This window comes from Oryzias latipes, chromosome 20 (genome assembly GCF_053564925.1).
Source record: "Oryzias latipes strain Hd-rR chromosome 20, Olatipes_Hd-rR_3.1".
In the NCBI taxonomy this organism is placed as follows: Eukaryota; Metazoa; Chordata; class Actinopteri; order Beloniformes; family Adrianichthyidae; genus Oryzias; species Oryzias latipes.
Window position 1 is genome coordinate 2,862,819 of NC_136256.1, and position 22,290 is coordinate 2,885,108.

The following is a 22,290-nucleotide window of genomic DNA, read 5'->3' on the forward strand; positions in this document are numbered from 1 at the left end:
TAATTAAGTGACAGAATAAGCTGTGTTGAGGAAGGAAATGAAAAAGCATTTTGAAGTATTGCTTTTTCATTATATTTTTGAGTCAAAAAATGCAGCTTCATTTTGAAAATGAAAAAGCATTTCTGGTTTTGACTTTGCTTTTTATTTATGTTACATAATCGCTTCCATAGTTTTGTGATTGGTCCCACGTTTATCGGGAAGGTTAAGTTCTACAAGTAAGCCCAGCGACAAACAGGTGTTTATTTTTTTACAGAAATTAATGTTTCCATTACTAATGCAAACTTTTTGTTTTGCAGGTAGTTAAAGAAACAAAACATAAAATGTTTCTCAGAGGGAAGGTATCATGTCGCATGACAGATTGCAGTTGTTTTTTATACAAACTTTATTGACTGTAACAATTCAAAACAACAATTCCCAACAGCAACCAGAAAGAAACAAACCAGAGGATTATTATGACATTTTTCACAAAAACATTGAAACTGACGCACAGATTGAATGTTTTAAATGCTTTCTTATTGTCAGAGTTTCTTATTGTGTTCATGTTTTGTTTGAACTCATTGATAAAGTTAGAAAAATGGGGGGTATGATTTCTAACTTTGTATTTATGAATGTGCCATATGAATAAAAATAAAAAAAGGTTAATGATGTAGAATTGTTCTTTTTTATGGGATGGGCAGTGGGTGAGGCACGACAGATTACAGTAAAACAGTCAAACTGCTACCACAATAGTGTTGAACTTCTGTTGAGAATAATTCATTCATAAATCTGTCTATATATTAGAATATCAGCATCTGGATCATTAATGTCTATTTTAACATAAAAGGGGCTAAAAAGAACTAACATCAACAAACAACAACTACTAATAAATATTATAGGAAATAAGGAAACTAAGTATAAAAAAGTAAAACAAAATAAATGTACATAGTATAATATTTATTATTGTAAATAAAAAAAATAAACATGTCTGACTAAGAGTGGGGGTTGAGGTCGGGGTTTTTTTTGTCTCTTTTTTGGAATCCAGCGTAGAGGCCATGACCCCCCCCCTGCAAGAAAAGTAGAGAAGGTTCAAACAGTGATAGACAACGGGCTACAGTCTGTCCACTCAGTGCTTACATGACGACTGTTTTTAATTTGATTAGTGTCAATTATCCTTTGTAGGAAATATTAGTATTATTCAAATATTCATGAATAATTACAATATTACATTGATTTTTGACGCATAGCACAAAAGCATCAAATAATCAATATCTAACAACTTGTAGAACATGAATAATAAAACTTGGACATGCATCCATCATCTACCCCTTTTGTCCTTTTATTGACAAAATTAGAAAATATTTATATAATTTTAAATAAACAAAAACAACAAATTAGGCTGATTATTATTTGGACGCATTTATTTGCGACCAAGCAAAAAAACGGATGGAAATCCATGTTGAAGAGGCACGTTGCTGGATTGTCCATACGTATTTTAACCATAACCCCGCCTTCTTTACTTGCAAATAGGCACTTCAAAATAAATAAATAAATTCATTAATAATATATACAACATAAAACATGACGAGCACTCCATTAACTCCATCTGGGTTTCATAAATGAAATAAAAACGTTTACCACTCAAAACAATCATCAGAACTCTAACACAGTAAATATGCCAAACAAATTAATAAAAAGCATTTATATACATTAGACTTCCACTTTAAAATAATAATAATGTAAAATAAAAACTGCTCCTTTTTTCTTTAAATGTCCTCATTGCATATTAATCTTTTCCTCCAATCACACGGCTGCATTCTGAAAGATGAAAAGTGTAAACTTGTTTAAGAGATGTTTAAGAGGAAAACTGTAAACTAAGATAAATGTGTTAGTTAAAATAAAGTAATAGTGCATAGTTATTTTATAATAAAAGACTAAAAAAGGCAAATTAATAATACAAAATCCAAATCTTTACAAATTCGGCAAGTATTTTGTCGTATTACTTTTTACTGGTGGAAATGCAAAGAAAAGCGACAAATTAGAAGAACTGGTTTGAACATGAATTATTGCACAAAGACGGAAAGGTGGGCGTGTCTCCAGGAAAGAGATCGTCATGACAACCAACATGATTTTTGATACGGAGGCTGATGCTTCAAGGAGAAAAGAAACGTCAACAGCCAGTGCTGATCAGAACACAATCCAATGTTCTCATCATTTGAATGAATCCTGAAATGTTCATCTCTTGCTGTTTGTCTGCATCTCTTGATGAAGTTTTGCTGCAAAATAAACCCATTAACCATCACTGTTCTGTCTGTGATGGAATAAACGCCAGGGCTACTATTGTAAGATATACGGTAGTCAACATTTTCTTGGAAAGGATTCTTTTTAAATAATATTTTATAGAATCTTTTAATAGTGTGTAAAATGTTTTTAACTACAAAGCATTTTAATTGCATGTTATATGTTTTATATCAACTGTAATGCCCATTAAAAAGAAAAGCACAAGTAAACTTGAACTGAATTATTTCTTTCTTATTAAAGATTTGAGGAAAAGTGTAAAAATAACCACCAGATGAATAATTCTGTTTTTTCATATTTCTTTGGAGAAACATTTGTTGAGGATAAAAAAAAAACAGGAATATCTCAAAAACATATCATTTTTGCTAACTGAGCAAAATAATTAGATTGTACCAGGATAGTAAAATGTCAGGAGTTGGGACACTGGTGGACGGCTGTGGGGCTGAAGTGGCGAGAGGATGGATGTCTGAAACGGTTGATGGTTGGACGGCTGAAGCACTGGAGGGCTGCTGCTTTTTCCAACCTTAATGGATGAAAATGATGAAATGATTAGTGTGGTTGTTTTGGTGAGACATGACCAGATCTGCTGACGGTTCACAAATGAAAGTTTCTAATCAAACTAGAGTTCATGCAGATTGAAGATGTCGTGTCATCAAGCTTCCATGAATAATGAGGAACAACAACAGACTAAGGTGAATGTAAAATTATTATTACCAGTGTACCTGATACAAGGCCTTCATCCAGGCAAAGCACGTTTGTGCTTGATCAGGTAACTTAGGGCACCTTAGGGGCACAACATGTGTGTGGTAAGAGACGGGACTTTTTGGCAGGTTTGGCAGCAATTTTTGTATCGTCATCGTCAAAATTTAAATTATCATATAACACTGTGAACAGATCGACAATTGGTTAATGACTCTGAGTCACAGATGGTAAATACATACCAATACAGACACTTCATCACATGTGAGGCGTTCTCTTTTGGCCTGAAATCTTTGTAGCCCGCCTGACATTTGGATGTTTTGGCGGCCACAGCGATCACCGCTTTGCAGTTGATGCAAGAAGTTGTCGAGCCTCGTGGCAGATTCAGCTGAAAATAGGAAAAGCAGAATTTTTATGTCTCCAGTTCCACATTCTGGGGAAAATATTTCCATATTAATAACAATGGTTGTTAGTTTTACAATTAAATTAAGGTAGCAATTGAAGTCTAACAGTTTTGTAAGAATGTGCAGGTTATTATTTCTGAATTTTAAAAAGAAAAGTTATAAAAAAAAGGTCATGAAGACTTGGTTTTGAGCTGAAGATGTCTTTACCTTATCCAAAATGATTTCTGGAATAAAACTGGTAAAAAAGCAGTTTGACTGGATCAGAGAAAAGGTCTGAGCGAGTGTGACGTCACCCATTTCCTTCCAGATCCATCATAACAAATTCAATTCTGTCGTCGTTTCTCTGTGATACAGACGTCACCACGTTGGAGCCAGTTGACAGTAATTGATCTGAGTATCAATTCTATGGCAACTACTGTCGCCAATCAGGAGTAAGCTTGTTGAAAGTCCACACTGCTTCCACTGAAAGTGAGCTTGGTGGAATTTGTCAAAGAAACATTCAAGGTGGCACATGCTATTACTGAGGCATCTGTTGGTCAGTCTATAATTTGAATAACTTGTGATAAAGAAACAGTTTTGTAAAACAAATAACTGGAATTAGCAAAAACATGTTTAAAAGGGTATCACAACAAGAAAGGTTAATCTGACCCATAGAATGACTAACTAACAGCTGTTTGTTTCTCTTTAGAAGTCTAAAGGATTTTGGCTCCTTGTACTTCCTGTTTGGAACGTGAGGGGGAGGAGTCAGTCAGTCCAGGTCTCTGAGACAGACTGTTTTAAAATATTTACAAAACCAAGTCGAGATGATCGTTGTTACGTTTTTTGTGTAAATTTGGAGAAAAACCCTAAATAGGTCAATCATAACACTTTAATATATCAGTAAATTACTGTTCCTTTTTTTGCCGGGAAACCGGCGGTGGCGCGAGCGCTGCCATAACATTAGCTAATGTAACCCCGATTCTCACAAACCTCCCTTCCTCTGCTCGACCACAATAACTATACAGTCGAAACAAATAATTAATACATTTTTCTATGATGATCATAGTAACCTGCAGTCGTGTTACGTTCAGTCTCTCGATGGACTGGAGGCCGTATATTTTTCAGCCCCGCTCTACAGTGATAACAACAGCTGCATTCATCTGTCAGATGAAAATACTTTCAGATGATCATAAAGTATTTTCATTAATGCCTCGTGTGTTCACATTTCTTACCTTTGAGACTTCTTTAGCTCGTGCAGAGATGCAGAAAGCGCGACAACCAGATTACCTTTATTGACGCCCAACACCCACCGACCGGCGCGCGGACACGTGGGGGTGGGGTGGCTTTATGTGCACGGCGCGCACGCATGCGTATTTGCACTAACATTTTCACATGGCCTCTTTGGCATATAAACCTAACATTTCTATCATTTGTGTCTAAATTACGAGCATTAAATAACACAACTTGATTTGTGTGTGTCAAAAAAATTCCATGTTGGGTCTAAATCAGATAATTATTGTTCATCACATCAAATATTTACATATTTACTGTATTATACTGTTTTCATATATTTATTACTTTTATCATCTAAATTGTCCTAAGATTTATGAAAAAATGAAAATCACACACTGAAAAATAGGGTTTGCTTTATCAGTTTATTCTGCATAATGGAATGTTTGGCTCAAAACTGAGCTCTTTGGCATCAACTCAACCATTGGGTTTGGAGGAAGAGAATTGCTACCTATGACCCCAAGAACAGCTTAACCAATGTCAAACATGGAGGTGGAAGCATTATGCTTTGTGGCTATTTTTCTGCACAGAGCTACGTCACCACGTTGATGGAGCCATTAATGGAAAATCCTGAGTGAGAACTTCCTACCATCCTTAAGTCAGGACCCTTCAAATCAGTCATGGATGGGTCTTCCAACAGGTTAGTGACCTAGAACCTACAGCCAAGGCAACCAAGGAATGGCTGAAGAACAATCATATCAAGGTCATTGAGAGGCCCAGCCCATGTCAATCCTATGGAGAGATCTCACAGTCGCCAAGCAACAGCCACCAAATATTCACGATGTAGAAGGGTCAAAAGAAGGGCAAATGCATTTATATCAATTCTTTCAACTTGATTTCTTTCTAGGTTTGCAATTCTGCACAACAAAAAAAGGACAAAAACTTTTTTTCCTCCAAATAAAGGGAAAAACCTTGAAACTTGATGTGAGTTCTTGGCAACTGCCATTTCCCAAATCCTGCTCATACTGGACCCGCCACGCACATCTCCATGTCTTGGATATAAGTAACTTGCCAATAACAAAGACTTATTAAGGGTCACTGAGGTGAACTTTGTAGACAAGTGCGGAAACTGTATAGTGTAAGGCTGATCGGCAAATAAAAGACCATGAAAGTCATCTTGGACTATAGTAGGCACAGAGGAGGGTTTATAGCTTCCCTTTCCTGGGCATCCCCATCTCAGCTGATCTAACTTGGTTTCCTAACATCCACGACGTTATCAAGGCACATCAGCACGTCTGAAGCTGCTGGCAACCTACCGCTCAGCCAGTCCAACTGCATCATGGTCTGGCTCTCAGATCAAACTGAAGAAGAGCAGCAGAAGCTTCAGTGCTGAAGATACTGGAGCAGATCATCGGCTACCCCCTTCCCTACCTGTCATCCTGTCTGAGTAAAGGGACGTGTCAAGGACAGCACCCTTCCTGCAGCTAACACACTGATAAATACACGTATCACTCCACACTTCTAATATTCTTAATTTCTCATGTCATTTACCCCTAATTTAAGAAAACTCATTGTCATTTTGTTACATTTTACTTCAGTCTTGCAACAATTAAAATGTAGTCTGTACCCTGACAAAGGGTTTGGAGATGCATTGCACATTTATTATATGAGTTTAATAGGACAGTGTTTTATTCTAAGGTGTTGGACATACAAATCAAAGGCCAAACGTTTGAGATAAAATGAGAAGTGTCTTCAGCACAGGTGTGAGCACTGAAATGTTTAGCTAGTGTTGTAGAAACTTGAACGGAGGTAAAAAACAATGTAATTGTTGAAATTTAGGTTGAAAAAACCTTCATTGATGCAGTTCCGAAAAAAATCTCTCATTTCAATTAAAAGTAATTTATTGGTACAAAGTTGAAATGAGGTTTTCCTTTATATAAGCCTTTTTTTAGGGGTGGAGCTGGGGCTTGAACTGCAGAAAGTCCCCTCCTCAGCAGACATGTCCTCATGTCCTCTCCCCATCAATGACTCTGTGCTGCCTAAAAATGAAAAGAAGAAGAAAACACATAAATGCCACAAGCCCTGGACATCCATGCAGATCACAAAGTGAAACCTCCTGACTTTGGGGGGCAGAACCTTCCAAAAGCTGGGAGGAGAGCTCTTCAACCACACTTCAAGGACCCGCAGTGCTGCTGGACTTCACCCACCGCAGTCTGGTCAGCAGCATGACATCATAGAGCCTTTAGTTCTTTACCATGGCACCATAACCTGCAATCCATCACATCATGCTTGATCAGTTATGCAACAACTTTAGAAAGTGTAACCCTTGTGTTATCCTAGACACTTTAGCATTGGGAGTTGGGTCATCTAGACCCACTAGACAGTGCTCTGAACCTTTTTTCTTCAATGATTTGTGATCTTCACTGGTGTCCATGGATTACATGAAATCTTTCCACCTTTATCCACCTTTGTCATGGTAGGGAGAACACGTCAATGGAAGGGTGGGGTCATAGGATAGCACAAGGGTTACAAAAGATTTTTACCATATGTTGATGACACGGCTGATCCTTGTTTTCCTGATGCTCAGACAAAGCCCTTCAGTGTTTTTCTCTGGGTCATTTTGATTGGTCCTTGTGGGAAGAGATTAATGTATTAATAATACTGAAGAAGGGCGTGGTTTGAGCAACGACATGTGAAGACGTTTAGCCTTGTGGCTCCGCAGAAATACCCGATTTTTCGGTTAAATAATAAACATCTAACGTCCTGAACCGATCCACCATCTCCAGAAACGCTCTCTTAGACCGAACTGAAGACGTTCATTTGTGATGTCTGGATCAAGAAATACCAAAAAGTCAGAGACTGCCAAAGCTACCGAGAGCAGCCCCGGGTCAATGGATATGGCTAAGCTAATGGATGCTATCATGAACTCGGAGAAAACAGTACTGGCTAAGATTGCTTCGCTGGACACGAAAATTGAATCTAAATGCCAAATGCTGAACGAAAATATGGAGTCGCTCCGACGGGATTTCAAAGATCAACTTGCAGGTCTGATAAGCGAATTCAGTGCTAAGCTAAGTCCACTGGAGGCTAACATTGCTGACAATCGGGCCCAGATAGCTAGCTTGGAGAATGCTACAAACAACTACTCCGACAGAGTGGTGAACATGGAAGAAGAAATGTGCCGCTTAAAAGCTACTGTGACAACCCTGACGGAGAAGACAGAGGACCTGGAGGGAAGGCAACGCCGCTGCAATATTCGCATTCTCGGGGTAAAGGAGCAGTTTGAAGTTGGCACGCGGCCTGTTGACTCGGTGGCTAAGCTACTTCAGGATGTTTTGGGCATGGATTCGGCCCCCACGCTGGATAGAGCGCACCGCGGCCTGCAGTCCACCCCGGCCAAAGGAAAGCAACCCCGGCCACTTATAGTGAAGTTTCACTATTATCAAGAAAAGCTGGATGTGCTTCGCAGAGCAGCTAGGAAAGAGTCTTTGGAGTATGATGGCAACAAGATCCTTATTTTTCCCGATCTCCCAGCCACAGTGGCAAAGAGAAGAGGAGCCTTTAAAGAGGTTAAAGAGCTGCTGCGAGGATGCCAGGGCGTGAAATATGGGATGCTGTACCCTGCGAGGCTGAGAATTTCTTCAAGTTTGGGTGAGAAAATATTCCTGGACCCCGCTGCAGCCAAAGACTACACCCAGAAACATCTGGTGCACAACAACTAGCAGGGAGACTGAGACAAATGAAGGAGAGTGTTCTGGAGAGGGAGGTTTGTTACATTTTAGTTTAGATTCTGTTAGATGGGAATATTTTGTATCCTAGGTATTTTCTGTTATGAGCATTGTGGTTGGTGAGTATAGTGGTTGGACAGGTTTACATGGTACACCAGCTCATTGGGGGGAGGGGGGAGATTCGGGTTTAATGTGTTTAGTCTGTGTGTTATTTTTTTTGGTTTGTAGGTTGTTGTTTTTTTTTTGTTTTTGTTTTCTTGTTGCAGCTCCAAATATATATACCTCATCCTTGTGTGGGTGTGCACCCTTATGAGAAGATGAAACCTAAGTAGACATGGCTGCCCGTATTACTCTAAGACAAACAGTGGGGCCCAACTCAGTGACATTTCTTACATGGAACGTTAAGGGGCTTAATAATCTGGTCAAACGGAGGAGAGTCTTTACACATTTGCTGAATTTCCAACCAGATATAGTCTTTCTCCAGGAAACACATCTGCGTGCCGCTGATGCTCATAAGTTATCTCATAGCTCTTTTTCACAGACACATCACTCTGCTTTTGACACAAAGGCAAGAGGGGTTGCCATACTTATTAAAAAAAACCTTTCCTTTGTCTGTACAAATGTGATTCAGGATGCTAATGGTCGTTTTGTTATTGTTGCTGGTAAATTGTATAACACCCCAGTTCTTTTGGTTAATGTCTATGCCCCTAATTGGGATAACCCACAATTTTTCACAAGCTTGATTGCAAAGTTAACGAGTTTAGACACTCATCACCTCATCATGGGTGGGGATCTAAACTTAGTTCTTGATCCGATTCTTGACAGATCAAGCACACGTCAGTCAGCAGCGACACCTAAATCAGTTTCTGTTCTCAACACATTCATTCAAAATTATGGTGTCTCTGACCCGCTGCGTATTACTGAGCCATCAGCAAAACATTACTCTTTCTTTTCTCCGGTACATCATTCATACTCAAGGATCGATTACTTTTTGGTGGATAATATTTTTACTTCTCGGATCATTAATTGTAAATACCATGCTATTGTTATTTCGGACCATGCTCCTGTGCAATTGGACCTTTCATTTCCCACGGCTCATGCCCCGCAACAACGGGTGTGGAGACTTGACTCAACCTTGTTATCAGATGAAGAATTTTGTAAATATATTTCCTCACACATTGATCTTTTTTTGGAAATAAACGACACACCTGATGTTTCTAAAACTCTAATATGGGAGTCTCTTAAAGCATATTTACGCGGGCAAATAATCTCTTTTACAGCTCAGAAGAACAAAAAGTGTGGTGAGAGACTTAGGGAATTAACCGAGCTCATAGCAAATCTAGACGTGCAATACGCCAGCAACCCAACACCTGATTTATATAAACAAAAGCTTTTGCTACAATCTGAATTTGAAACATTATCAATTAAAGCAACAGAGAAGTTACTGCTCAGAACAAGGCAAAGGGTATATGAGCATGGGGAAAAAGCAAGCAGATTGCTCTCCCACCAGCTGCGACAATCAATCTCTAATCATTCAATAACAGAGATTAAAACAGACTCAACTCAAGTAGTGACAGACCCCAAACCAATTAATACAGCTTTCAAGAACTATTATCAAAATCTCTATGCCAGTCAAAGTACATGTAATTCCGATGAAATTGAAGCTTTTTTGGAAAAACTAAATATTCCTTCGATGGAATCAGATCAACAACAGACACTTGAGAGACATATTTCTGTGGCTGAAATATTGATGGCAATTGGTTCATTACAGAATGGCAAAGCTCCAGGTCCTGATGGATTTCCATCAGACTTTTACAAGGTCTTTGCTAACAAACTTGCCTCTCTACTCTGCATGGTGTTTGCAGAAATCCATGCAACTTCTAAACTGCCTCAAACATTATCCCAAGCCACGATTTCAGTAATCTTAAAAAAAGGCAGGGACCCCCAGAAGTGCGAATCATATCGACCAATTAGTCTACTTAATGTGGACTACAAGATTTTAACTAAAGTCCTAGCGCTTCGCCTGGAGAAAATAGCCCCCAGTGTTATTCACGAAGACCAGACAGGTTTTATTGCTGGCCGCCAGTCATATTTTAACACCAGGCGTTTGTTTAATATTTTATATTCCGACCACTCTGTTGATGTTCCAGAACTAATTGTCTCACTCGATGCTGAGAAGGCCTTCGACTGCGTGGAGTGGAGATATCTGCTGGCTGTACTGCGCAAGTTTGGCTTTGGCTCAGGGTTCATATCCTGGATTAAAACTTTGTATTCAATGCCCCTCTCATCTGTTCGCACCAATAGTACCGTCTCTGAACATTTTGCCTTGCATAGAGGCACCCGTCAGGGATGCCCGTTGAGCCCACTACTTTTTGATTTTGCAATAGAGCCGCTGGCAATAGCCCTACGAACAGACAAGGGAATTACTGGGATCAGTCGGGGTGGGGAGGTACATAAAACTTCATTGTATGCTGACGACTTACTTACATCGCAAACCCAGAGGAGTCTATTCCGAGGATGTTAGAACTACTTAGCTCCTTTGGATCTTTATCAGGGTACAAACTGAATTTAGGAAAAAGTATCCTTTTTCCCATTAACCAACTGGCAAGAGACTGGGATTATTCAAAATTTCCACTTACAGTAGAAAAAAAAATCATTTGCTTATCTTGGAATTAAAATTACAAATAATTATAATACTCTTTTTAGATACAACTTTTCCTCACTTTTGGAGAAAACAAAGGCAGATCTGGCCAGATGGTCAGCTTTACCAGTTTCTTTAGCGGGGCAAATTAACACGATCAAAATGGCAGTTCTGCCTAAATTTATGTATTTTTTCCAGATGATTCCCCTTTTTCTCCCTAAGGTATTCTTTACAAAGTTAGATGGACTCATATCTTCATTTATATGAAGGTGGTTTTGGCTTGCCAAATTTTAAATATTATTACTGGTCAGCAAATATTGTAAAACTTTCAATTTGGCTCCGCACTTTTAAAGAAAACAGAGGACCCCTCTGGTCCACTATGGAAATCACCTCTGATCTCCCCGCATCACCAGTGTCATTTATGTGTGCCTCGTTGCCAATCACTAAAAATATGAGCTTCAGAAACCCAGTGATTATACACACCCTTAAGATCTGGTTCCAATGCCGTCGCCACTTTGGGTTTCAGCGGACTCTCATTTACTCACCAATCTCCTCCAATCCATTTTTCCAACCTGCCCTAAATGATTTTGGTTTTAAAACATGGCAGAGAAAAGGAATAGTTCTTTTTACTGATTTATTTGTTGATGGTTCATTTATGTCTTTTGAAAGCATCTGTAAAAATTTTGATATCCCCAAGTCTCATTTTTTTAGATACTTACAGGTCCGTAGTTTTGCAGGGAAACACTTCACCACTTATCCAATACAACCACTCCCCGGTACTCTCGAAAATTGCTTGCAGTCTCAACCCACCACCAGAGGTCAGATCTCGCAAATATATAATCAACTACATCACATTGACCCTACATCACTAAGTCAGTTGAAACACTCCTGGGAGCAAGACCTGAATTCTGAGATTCCAGAGGAAGTCTGGAACACAAGTATTACCCTCATACATTCAACATCTATCTGCATTAGACACAGTTTGACACAATTCAAAGTTTTTCATCGCTCATACTTAACGAAGGCTAAGCTGGCAAGGATATACAACAGCAGTGACGATCGATGCCCAAGATGTAACCATTCACCGGCTACTATGAGTCACATGTTCTGGTCATGCACTGCCTTAGATAGGCTATGGGACTCTGTTTTTAAAACATTTTCACATTTGTGTGGGAGGAAAATTGATCCCAATCCATTCACAACAGTGTTTGGTGCTCTCCCGAACACAGAGGGACTAAACTCATACCAAACGAACGCAATAGCTTTTCTATCTCTCCTGGCACGTAGACTAATTCTAGTGAAGTGGAAGGATGAACGGCCCCCTTCCTTTGTCCAATGGGTGAGAGAAGCCATGATGTGTTTACAAATGGAATACCTCAGGTATAACATACAGGGCTCAACAGGCAAATATTATAAAATGTGGGCACCTTTCATAACATATATTGAGGGTCTGCCATTTACATGAGGTAAGGGGTTTTAAAGAATATATCAGCGGTTTTAAGAGGGAGCTGCAGTGTATGTGTATATAAATGTGTTTTGTTTTTTTTGTTCTGTTTTGTTGTTGTTTATTACCCTATAAGAGTATGTTTGGTCTATTTTAGTTGTCTCCTATTTGGGTTTCTGTCGGTGTTGTCTGTTTTATAAAAATTTGACTAAGGGAATCTATAAGTAAGCTGTGTTTCACATGCCACTGGATGGCAGTTTTTTATATTTTTTTTTTTTTTTTTTCTTCTTCTCCTTTTTAACTTGTTCTGTCCAACAGCTGAGCAAACAGATTAGAGCTGAAGGCTTTTTGTGTTGGACAGGTTTTACTATCACAAAAAGAGGTTATATAGCTTCAAGAAACTAGAGTGTAGATTTGTATAAACCCCTTTTTGTCGTATTATTTTTTATTTATTTGTTACATTTAGTGTGTGTGGGGAGGGAGAGGGGAAGAATGTGAGGGGAGGGTGGAAGAGAGTAAAAGGAAGAAAGGTGAAAAGGTGGGGGATACAAGCACTGATTTGACTAAGTTATTAATTTAAGCTGTAACAATTATACCAGATCTGCTGGAAAGACGAATGTTACATCAAAGGTGAAAATCTGACACTAAGATGAGCGAGAAAAAAAAGCTGTCCATCAATACACTGTAGGTAAGGAGGAGGGATGAAGCAGACAGGGAGCAGTGTGGAGTGTGCACGTGCACGTGGGGGTGGAGATACATGCATGCTGCCGACGTGAACCGTGTGTTCATAAAGGGAGCCAGATCCTACCCAGCCAGACCAGCCAGACCAGGAGAGGGGAGGAGAGCCCCCCAGGCCAGAAGCCCCCCCAGCATCCGGACCCAGGCAGCCCGGGAGGGGAGGAGGAGGGGACCGCCCACCCCACCAGCCAGGCACAGAGAGGGCCCCCCTACAGGGGCCCCCCCAATGCCCAGAGGCACAAGCGAACCCAGTGTCCGGCCCCCAGGCCACAAGACAGGAGCGCTTAGCCGTACCAGGCGGCGGCCATGGGGGCCACCGGGCGCCGGACACCGAGACAAAGGCCAGGGACGAAGCCAGGGCCCCCGGAACCCAAGAGCCGGCCACCACCCGACCGGCGCCCCGTCCCCGCAAGCCAGCCCAGGCCCGCGACCTTAGCAACCCAGGGATCGCCACGCACCCACAGCCACAGCCACCCCCCTAAAACCCTACGCACTACCACCCCCCCCCGCCATAATATCTGACCCCCCCTCCCCAACCCTCTCAGTGCCCTCCCCTCTCTGTGATGGGGAGGGAAAGCCCCAGAGGGTCCCAGCGAGCCAGCCCCCAGGTCGGTCCTACCCATGCACTCACACACACATACTCACAATCATCTGGTTACCCTCCCTACCCCCGCCGCCAAGCAGCAACCCCCCCCCCAGCCGGCCGACCCCCAGCGCCGCATGCCCGACCCCTCCCGCAGCCGACAGGACACCCATAAGCCCGGCCGCCCTGAGAGGACCAGGCGGGTGAAGGCCGGCCGCCCCCCCCCCGACCCCACCCATGTGTGGAGGTGTGGGAGTGCTGTGTGTGTGCTGCAGGTAAAATAGGAGGTCACCAGTGTGGGGGGATCCACCGCTGCCAAGCCGCAAAGCCCCCCCACTCCGGAGTCCCTCTGTGAGTGGTGTGTATTTGCTGTGTGTGTGCTGCTAGCATGCAGTGTGTGTGTCTACAGAGAAAGTTAAAATTGTGGGGGGGCCAGCGAAAGGTGAGCACGGATGTTTCACCGTGCCCCCCTCCACCAGACCCTCTCCACAAGGCCCTAGATGAATCAGAGTGTCTAATATGCAAGTAAAAAGCGGGGAGGAGGGCGGGTGCCAACGAGAACCCAGAGAGGGGCATCCCCAGTGAGCCCTGCCAGCATACCCCTCCCATCCAGATCCCGGGGCCCTATGTGCCTGTGTGCAATATTTGTTTGGGTGAGAGCGGGGAGGAGCGGGCGGATGGGCACAACCGGGGGAGAAGGCTCCCCCGAGCGACCGGCCCCCCAGCCGGCCGCGGTAGGCGCCCCCCCTCCCAGAGCGGCCGGGCAGCCAGAAACGCCAAGCCAGCCGCAGTCGGAGGCCAGAGCCTCGCGGCGCCGAGAGACAGCCAGCAAGGAAGGGTCCCGGTGCCAGAACGGGGGGGCAGGGGGTCCAGCCCCACCATTCATACCCTGGCCCCCCTAAGGACTAGCACACTGCCCCCCCAGCCCCCCCCCCCCCCCCCCAAAAAAAATAAATAAGTAATAATAATAATAATAATAATAATAATAATAAAATAATTAATATAATAATAATAATAATAATAATGAAATAAACCCACCCAAGTGAACCCATTAACCCCTGCTGTGACTGCGGCGCCGACCCCCGGGGGGCCAGGCCACGCGCCAACTACCGGCCACGGGCGAAACGGATGGCAGGTTTTATGTTACTCTCATTTGTATAGGCCTGTATATGTACGTATATATGTATATACTTGGTTCTTACTTATTTAATCTTCTACGACTGTACAGTTTTAAAGCTGTTTTTTATATGTATGTGTGTTTCTATAAAAAATTGAAAATCTTTAAATAAAGTGTTCAAAAAAAAAAAAAATAATACTGAAGAAATGTAGAGATATTCCACATCAACAGCACGAGAGTAACATGAAAGAAACAAGCCAACATTTATCTACAACATTACCACAGTCTTTACCTGGAGGTATCATTCTGGTCACGTCTGCTCCAGCTTTTCTGACTTCCGCTTGTTCCAGCCACCGGCCTGAACGGCGAGGATGTCTGTGCAGAATGAAAGGATCAAAATGTATTAAACTGAGAAAACAAACTACACAAAAAGGATGCATCTTCAATGAGTATTTACCAATATTTGACACATATGTACTCTGAACATGTGTCTGCTGAAGAGAGGAAGCTGTTCAGTTGGTTCAGTCCCTTTCCCTGAAGTTGTCCCTTCTTGATTTCATCCTCGGATCCTCATCATTTCAACCAAAATGTATGTTTGCAAACTTTTGAAACATAAGGGATTAGAAAAAAACTCCAACAGGAATAAGGGCAGAGGCCCTAAGGGAGATCCAGGACACGCTGGGGAGACTACGTCTCTCAGCTGGTCCCGGGGTCCCCCAAGAGGAGCTGGAGGAGATGGAAGTCTGGGCATCTTTGCTTAGACTGCTGCCCTCATAACCTGGTTCTGGATGAATGGAAGAAGATGGATGCATGGATGGAACATGTTCAGTCCTTTCAGCAAAACTCCACGATGGCAGACTGCGATCCTTCCTCATTTACTTTGCCAGAAGACTTGGTGGAGGACTCTGGTGCTGCCACAAACTTACCTGCTCCACATCTCCCATCTCCAGGATTCCATCAAAACAAATGAATGTCGTATATTAACATGATGATATGACACAAAATACAATAAAACATATATGCAGGCATGTTCATTTTCTTAAGGAAGAAGACGTGAAAATAACTTTACATGTTCTATTTCCCCATGAATGCAGTTCAAAGGAGGTCACCACAGTGTTTTTGGTCAGAAACGCATCTTCAAAATAACCACTGAGCCTAAAAGAACAGAAAAGTTTACATAAGAAAAACATTTATACCATCAAAAATGTAGGTGAAAAGAGAATTTTACACACCCCAGTTGGCTCTAAAACAGTACATTTTGCAAGTTCCATCCACTGCTACAGCCAACATGGAGGGACAGCATGCAGGACCCTGAAACAGATGAACCTGACAGCCTCTCCATCACAAAGTTAGCAGAAGATCAGTCCAGGAACTATTTGTGCATGTTGTCTCCAAATAACTGACCAGTCTGAGAGAGGAAAGGGAAAAAAACATGAGGTTCTTTTTATGTATATACATACATACATGCACACATACAAGAATCAGGAATCAGACATTCTGATATTTAGCTATTATAAAATCGTTCCCAGTGTTTTTTTTAATTACGATCATTTTGTTTTTTTAAGACATTTTTCTGCAACACAGCAGCTCATTGTGTATCTGTTTATATTTTTGTTAATGTTCTCAATAATGAGAAAAATGTTTGATCTTAAAAACATGACTTCCATTGGAGCGGCTCTTTAACTTTGTTGACCACGCTAGGATAAATACATGTGGTCAGCCAAATCAGCCATAACTGTTTAGACCAGGGGTCTGCAGCCTGAGGCTCCACAGCCACAAGTGGCTCCTTGACCCCTCCTCTGTGGTTCTCCGACAAAAATTAAAAATGTTTTTAATTCAAACAAATATCCTATTTTTCAGACGACACAGCGCATCACGCAAAACAAAACAGTAAGATAAGTCAAACTTTACTCAACTTGGTGATCTACTCAACAGTTGAAGCAAAGTATTACTGTGCCAGGCTCCTGACTACAGTACCCATAATGCTTCAATAATCTATCAAGCGGTGATGCACAATATTTTAAGAAATTCCAGCATTTATGACGAATTTTTTTAAACCTGACAACGTACCACAAAAAATCCATTTGAGGTCAATACGCACAATTTAGAGGGCCTATACCATGCTAGCCATTTAGAATAAACTATTTCCTCGATCTCTGAGGCTCCGCCTTTCTCTTCTTGTGGGTGTCGCCTATTTCATGACATCAACCTAGAGTCGGCGTCGGCAGCGTTTCTGCGTTTCTTCCATCCAAACTTTTGCAAAGATGGATGTGAATATCGTGCAATGAAAGCATTTTGCTGATCACCACTAGCTCCATTGAGAAAGTGGGCGTGTCTGTTAGCCTGGAGGCGGTTTTAGCTGCACAGGCTCTTCCTAGAAGAGGCTGCTCTTCACTTATGATGACGTCACAATGTGAGGACCCTCTTATTGTGAATTGGGAGGGGCTGGTGCTCAGAGGGTTTCAGAGGAATGCTGAGAGATGCGTGAATGGATCAAAATACCCCTGTGGATTAGTTTTTGTGAGGAATTAACATTATAATACACTTTAAAATTTTAAAACGTTGATGTTGCATGATATAGGCCCTCAAAGAAATACTGGCTGAGATGTACTAACAACATAAAATCTACAATGTGTAAAAAAAAAAGCCATTGTAAACCCCAGTAGAGTTATCCAGTTTCCAAAATAACATAAATGCAAATGAGTGTTTGATTTTCTAAAGGCTGAAGAGACACCTTGTGTGTCCTACTGAGTTCTGGACAGTGAGACATTTGAAATGCTCTTAGATGTTTAAAGGGCTGCAGACCCCCGTTTCTGGCTAAATGACCCAAAAGGAAACTTACCTCTGCGGAGACCACGTGACGTTTCCGCCCCCGTCCTACAGAAGAGGCCTTCACCGTGATCCTGCTGCCTTTTCAATTTAAGATGGAAAAACGCCTCGTCATTCAACGTTTATCCTAAACAGCCAACACGTTTTTACCAAAAACCCATCTCTGGTTTCCCAAATCTAAACATTACATTTCTACAGAGAAAAGTTCAAAGCATCGCCCACCTTCCAGCTGTCCAAGAGTTCTTCAGCCGCGCGCCTTCCTGCGGGTTCATCCGGGGGTTTCCGGGGGAGTGGGGTGGGGGTGCCCGTATGACGCTGCGTTCACTGGCTTTTCGAAATGCGCACTTCATGTCAATTGGGGCAAATTGAAGGCTTAAAAGCCTGTTTACTTTAGATAATATATCCTATTTAATATATCCTATTTAAAACATTATTGAGAATTACTACAGGAAACAGTGATGAAACCTTTTTAACAGATAAATTAGAGCACTTCATTGTAATACTATAATATATGAGATACGTCAAAAAATTGACAGTTAAAGAAAAAAAGAATATAATTGATGCTAATATTTTATAAACTCCATCAAAATAATTGTTTCACCTCATTTATCATAATATTTATAGTTTTTTTTTATCACACACCATTAGACTCGTAGTGTAAATAAATTAAAATGCAGAAAAATCAATTTAAAGAACTCTTTGGTCCGTCCCTGAACTCAACATTTTTCCGGTTTGTTATCACTTGTAATATTGATGAGTCAGGACGACCTCCGATGTTTGAACAGGCTTTAATTATCACAGACTCGCCATTCACCATGCACTTCAGTCACATGTACAACACCGCTTCCTAGTGTGTGTCTCGCGATAACAAACAACTCGCATACGTCACATCCCCCTTTTTAACAAGTAATGAAACAAATAAAACATTTGTATTATACTAAAAAAAATATAACATCCCAACCCATAACAACATTTCCTTAGAATGCTAAGTAACTGAAATTTACTCTCTGTACCTAGCAGGTAATCTCACTTGTCTGCCAGATCTGGTTCTATAAAAGATAGATTGGTTAGGAGTCTCATTGTCATGAGCATCAACAGTCTGTTCATTGTCATTGGGTTGCTCAGTATGTTGACTCTCATCATTGTTGTTTTCCTCATTCAGACTCTGTCCCTCTGCTGGTGGAAAGGTTTTCTCCTCCGTTCTCCTCAGACGTTTCCTGTTTCTTCTGTAAAGTCTTCCATCAGGTGTACGAACCACAAATGAACGTGGTTGCTCATGCTTGTGGAGAACCCCTGCAGGCTGCCATGTTGTTCCTCTCTGCATCCTTACATTCTCACCCGAATGCAAGTCTGGAAGATTTCTTGTCTGTCTGTCGAAGTAAAGCTTTTGCTTCTCCTGTCTTCCTCTTAGGTGTTTCTGTGCTTGAGCTGATCCCTTTGGAGTGAGTAGAGAAGTGGAAGTTGGTAACTTTCCTTTGAGTCTTCGTCCCATTAGCAACTGCGCCGGGGATAAGCCTACACTTTCCAGTGGTGTATTGCGAAACTCCAGGAGTGAAATATAGGGATCTCCTTTTCCATTTTCTGATTTCTTGAGCAGATTTTTGATTGTTTGTACTGTTCGTTCTGACTGACCATTGGACTGGGCATGTGTGGGACTAGATGTGACATGCCTGAATTCCCAGCTTTCAGCAAAGTCCTTGAACTCAGCACTGCCATACTGAGGTCCATTATCTGAAATCACAACATCAGGTATCCCGTGCCTGGCAAATATTGATTTCAGAGCCACTATGACACTGTGACTGGTAGTGTCTTTCAGTTTCATGATCTCTGGAAATTTAGAAAAGTAGTCCACACATAACACAAACTCTGCTCCTTTGTAGTGAAATAAGTCTGTGCCTACTTTCTCCCATGGTCTGTCTGGTACTGGGTGTGATAGTAATGGTTCTCTTGGATTACTGTTCTTGTTCTCGTTACAGACTGCACACTTTCACACTGTCTCTTCAATGTGTTTGGACATGTTTGGCCAATATAAAATGTCTCTGGCTCTTTCTTTGCACTTGACCATTCCCAAGTGTGATTCGTGAATTTTTTCAAGCATTTCTTGTCTCAACCTTTGTGGTACTATGAGCTTTGATCCCTTGAACATAAGTCCAGCTGTGTATGTGATCTCTTCCTTGAATGTCCAATATGGCTGAATGTCTTTGTGAACAGCATGCCGCTCTTTTGGCCATCCTCTCTGAACTCTCTCTTTTAGATGTTGTAGTTCTGGATCTTCTGCTGTAGCTTTCTTAAACTTATTCAGCTTTTCCTCTGACATTGGTAGTTGAGGTGTAATCGTGTTTACCTCCAGCTCTTTTCCCATCAAATCTTCCTCTTTTTCTCTTAAGAATGCTCTGCTCAGTGTGTCTGCAATATGGAGTTCTTTGCCGGGTTTGTATGTCACTTTTAGGCTGTATCTTTGCAATCTCAGGAGCATTCTCTGTAATCTCATGGGTGCTTGGTGCAGAGATTTCTTAAAGATGCTCTCCAGTGGCTTGTGATCACTTTCAACCTGAATGTCTTTTCCATAAACGTACTGGTGAAACTTCTCACAGCCATACACAATTGCTAGCAGCTCTTTTTCTATCTGAGCATATCTTTGCTGACAATCTGTTAGTGCTCGTGACCCATAGGCTACAGGTAGTCCATCTTGCAGTAAAACTGCTCCCAAGCCTTGTGAACTTGCATCAACCGAGAGTGTCACTGGCTTGTTGACATCATAAAACTTCAGAGTTGGAGCCTTGGTGACGAGCTGTTTAAGATTTTCAAAGCTCGTTTTCTGTGCTTCTTCCCAGTGCCACTCTATGTCTCCGTCAAGCAGCTGTCTCAATGGTGCACTGATGTCTGACAGGTTTGGTATGAATTTGGCCAAGTACTGGACCATTCCTAAAAACCTCTGTAGTTCTTGTTTGTCCTGAGGTGGGGGTAGCTGCGTCACTGCTCTTACTTTTTCTTCATCTGGTTTCAGTCCTTTATCTGTGAGTGTGTGTCCAATATATTTGATTTCATTAGTTCTGATGAAACATTTGTTTCTGTTCAGTTTCAGGTTGTATTGTCTTGCTCTGTCCAGCAGCTTTCTCAGTCTGTCATCGTGTTCCTCTTTCGAGTCGCCCCACACTAGCAAATCGTCTATGATGTTTACAACACCATCCAGATCCTCAATCATTTGTGCTACCGCTCTCTGGAACACTTCAGGTGCTGATGAGATGCCAAAAGGTAGCCGTAGAAACCTGTAACGACCGATGGGTGTGTTAAATGTACAGAGCCTTGAGCTTTCATCATCCAGCTTGATCTGCCAAAATCCTTGGTTAGCGTCTAACACAGAGAAGTATTTGGCGTTTGGCATACGAGACTTCTTCCACAGTGAGCAATGGATAATGTTCTCGTTTAATTGCTCTGTTCAAGTCTTTTGGATCCATGCATATCCGAATTTTCTTGGGTGTAACTACAGTCACCATGCTGTTAACCCACTCTGTTGCCTCTGTCTGTCTTATAATAACTCCCATGTTTTCCATTCTCTGTAGTTCTTTGACCACTCTGTCTCTCAGGGCTACAGGAATTCTTCTGGGTGCGTGTACGACTGGTGAGACTGAGGGGTCTATTTGGATGTGATGCTGACCTGGCAAACAACCAAGACCATCAAACAAATCATTATAGTCTTTGAGAATTTCTTGTTCTTTTCCAACTGCATATACTCTCTGAAGTAAGCCTATTTTTAAGCATGTAGTTCCTCCAATTATAGTGCTCACATCTTCCTGAGTGATTTCAAACTCAATCTTGTGCTTTTTTCCTTTGTACTCACAGATCAGTTGTTTCTTGCCTATTGCTGCCGCCTTGTGACCAAAACAGGGAACTAGTTTTGTTTTACTTGCTTTCAATGAACCTGCAGCTTCAAGTGCAGTGAGAGTTTTCACAGACATAACATTACAATCTGCTCCTGTGTCCAGCTTACATGTCACCTGTTTTTTGTTGATCTTGAAGTTTTCTGTCCAAATCTCAGTGTTTGTATCTCCAGAATCCATTACAGAAATGACTTTTTCCTCTTTGTTTACTGCTCCCAGAAACATGTCATTTTCACTTTCTCTCTGCTCCACTGTATGCACTCTCTCTCCTTGCTGCTTCCTTTGAACTTGTGATCTGCACATTTTAGCAAAATGATTCTTTTTCTTGCACAAATTGCATGACTGTCCAAATGCAGGACATTTTTTAACTGCATGCTTGAGTCCACATCTATTGCAGTTTATTTCTTTGAACTCTGCTTTCACAGGTTTGAATGTTCTTTATTTTCTTTTGTCATCAGTCTACTCACTTCTGCCTCTTCAGTGAGAGCTTTCACCTGGCTGGTCGTTATTTCACTGGCACGGCAAATATTAATGGCCTTTTCAAGTGTCAGATCTGCCTCTCTGAGTAATCTGCCTCTCACTTGGTCATTCGTAATGCCACACACAATTCTGTCACATACCAGGGAATCGTGTAAATCTTTGAATTCACAGTCCTTGGCTTTGTTTCTTAAATCTGTGACATATGCATCAATGGTTTCTTCCTGTTTCTGCGCTCTTGTGAAGAACATGTGCCGTATGTAAGT

General features: G+C 41.5%; 1 protein-coding gene and 3 long non-coding RNA genes across 6 annotated transcripts in view; 1 reads left to right on the top strand and 3 right to left on the bottom strand.

The window, feature by feature from the left end:
* LOC105353823 (CD276 antigen) overlaps positions 1-22,290 on the bottom strand; it is a 127,570-nt gene that overhangs the window by 9,932 nt on the left and 95,348 nt on the right. The gene's annotated exons all lie outside the window — the stretch shown is intronic.
* LOC144988432 (uncharacterized) lies at positions 189-439 on the top strand. Its single transcript, XR_013652355.1, has 2 exons — positions 189-296; positions 339-439. It is a non-coding gene; the product is annotated as an uncharacterized LOC144988432 (long non-coding RNA).
* On the bottom strand, positions 365-4,035 carry LOC144988431 (uncharacterized). The gene is made up of 4 exons (XR_013652352.1): positions 3,216-4,035; positions 2,997-3,057; positions 2,668-2,797; positions 365-1,043 (listed from the first exon to the last, which is right to left on the bottom strand). It is a non-coding gene; the product is annotated as an uncharacterized LOC144988431 (long non-coding RNA).
* On the bottom strand, positions 6,470-17,991 carry LOC105356622 (uncharacterized). Its single transcript, XR_013652348.1, has 8 exons — positions 17,889-17,991; positions 17,680-17,747; positions 16,070-16,148; positions 15,907-15,992; positions 15,295-15,781; positions 15,130-15,212; positions 6,708-6,854; positions 6,470-6,625 (listed from the first exon to the last, which is right to left on the bottom strand). It is a non-coding gene; the product is annotated as an uncharacterized LOC105356622 (long non-coding RNA).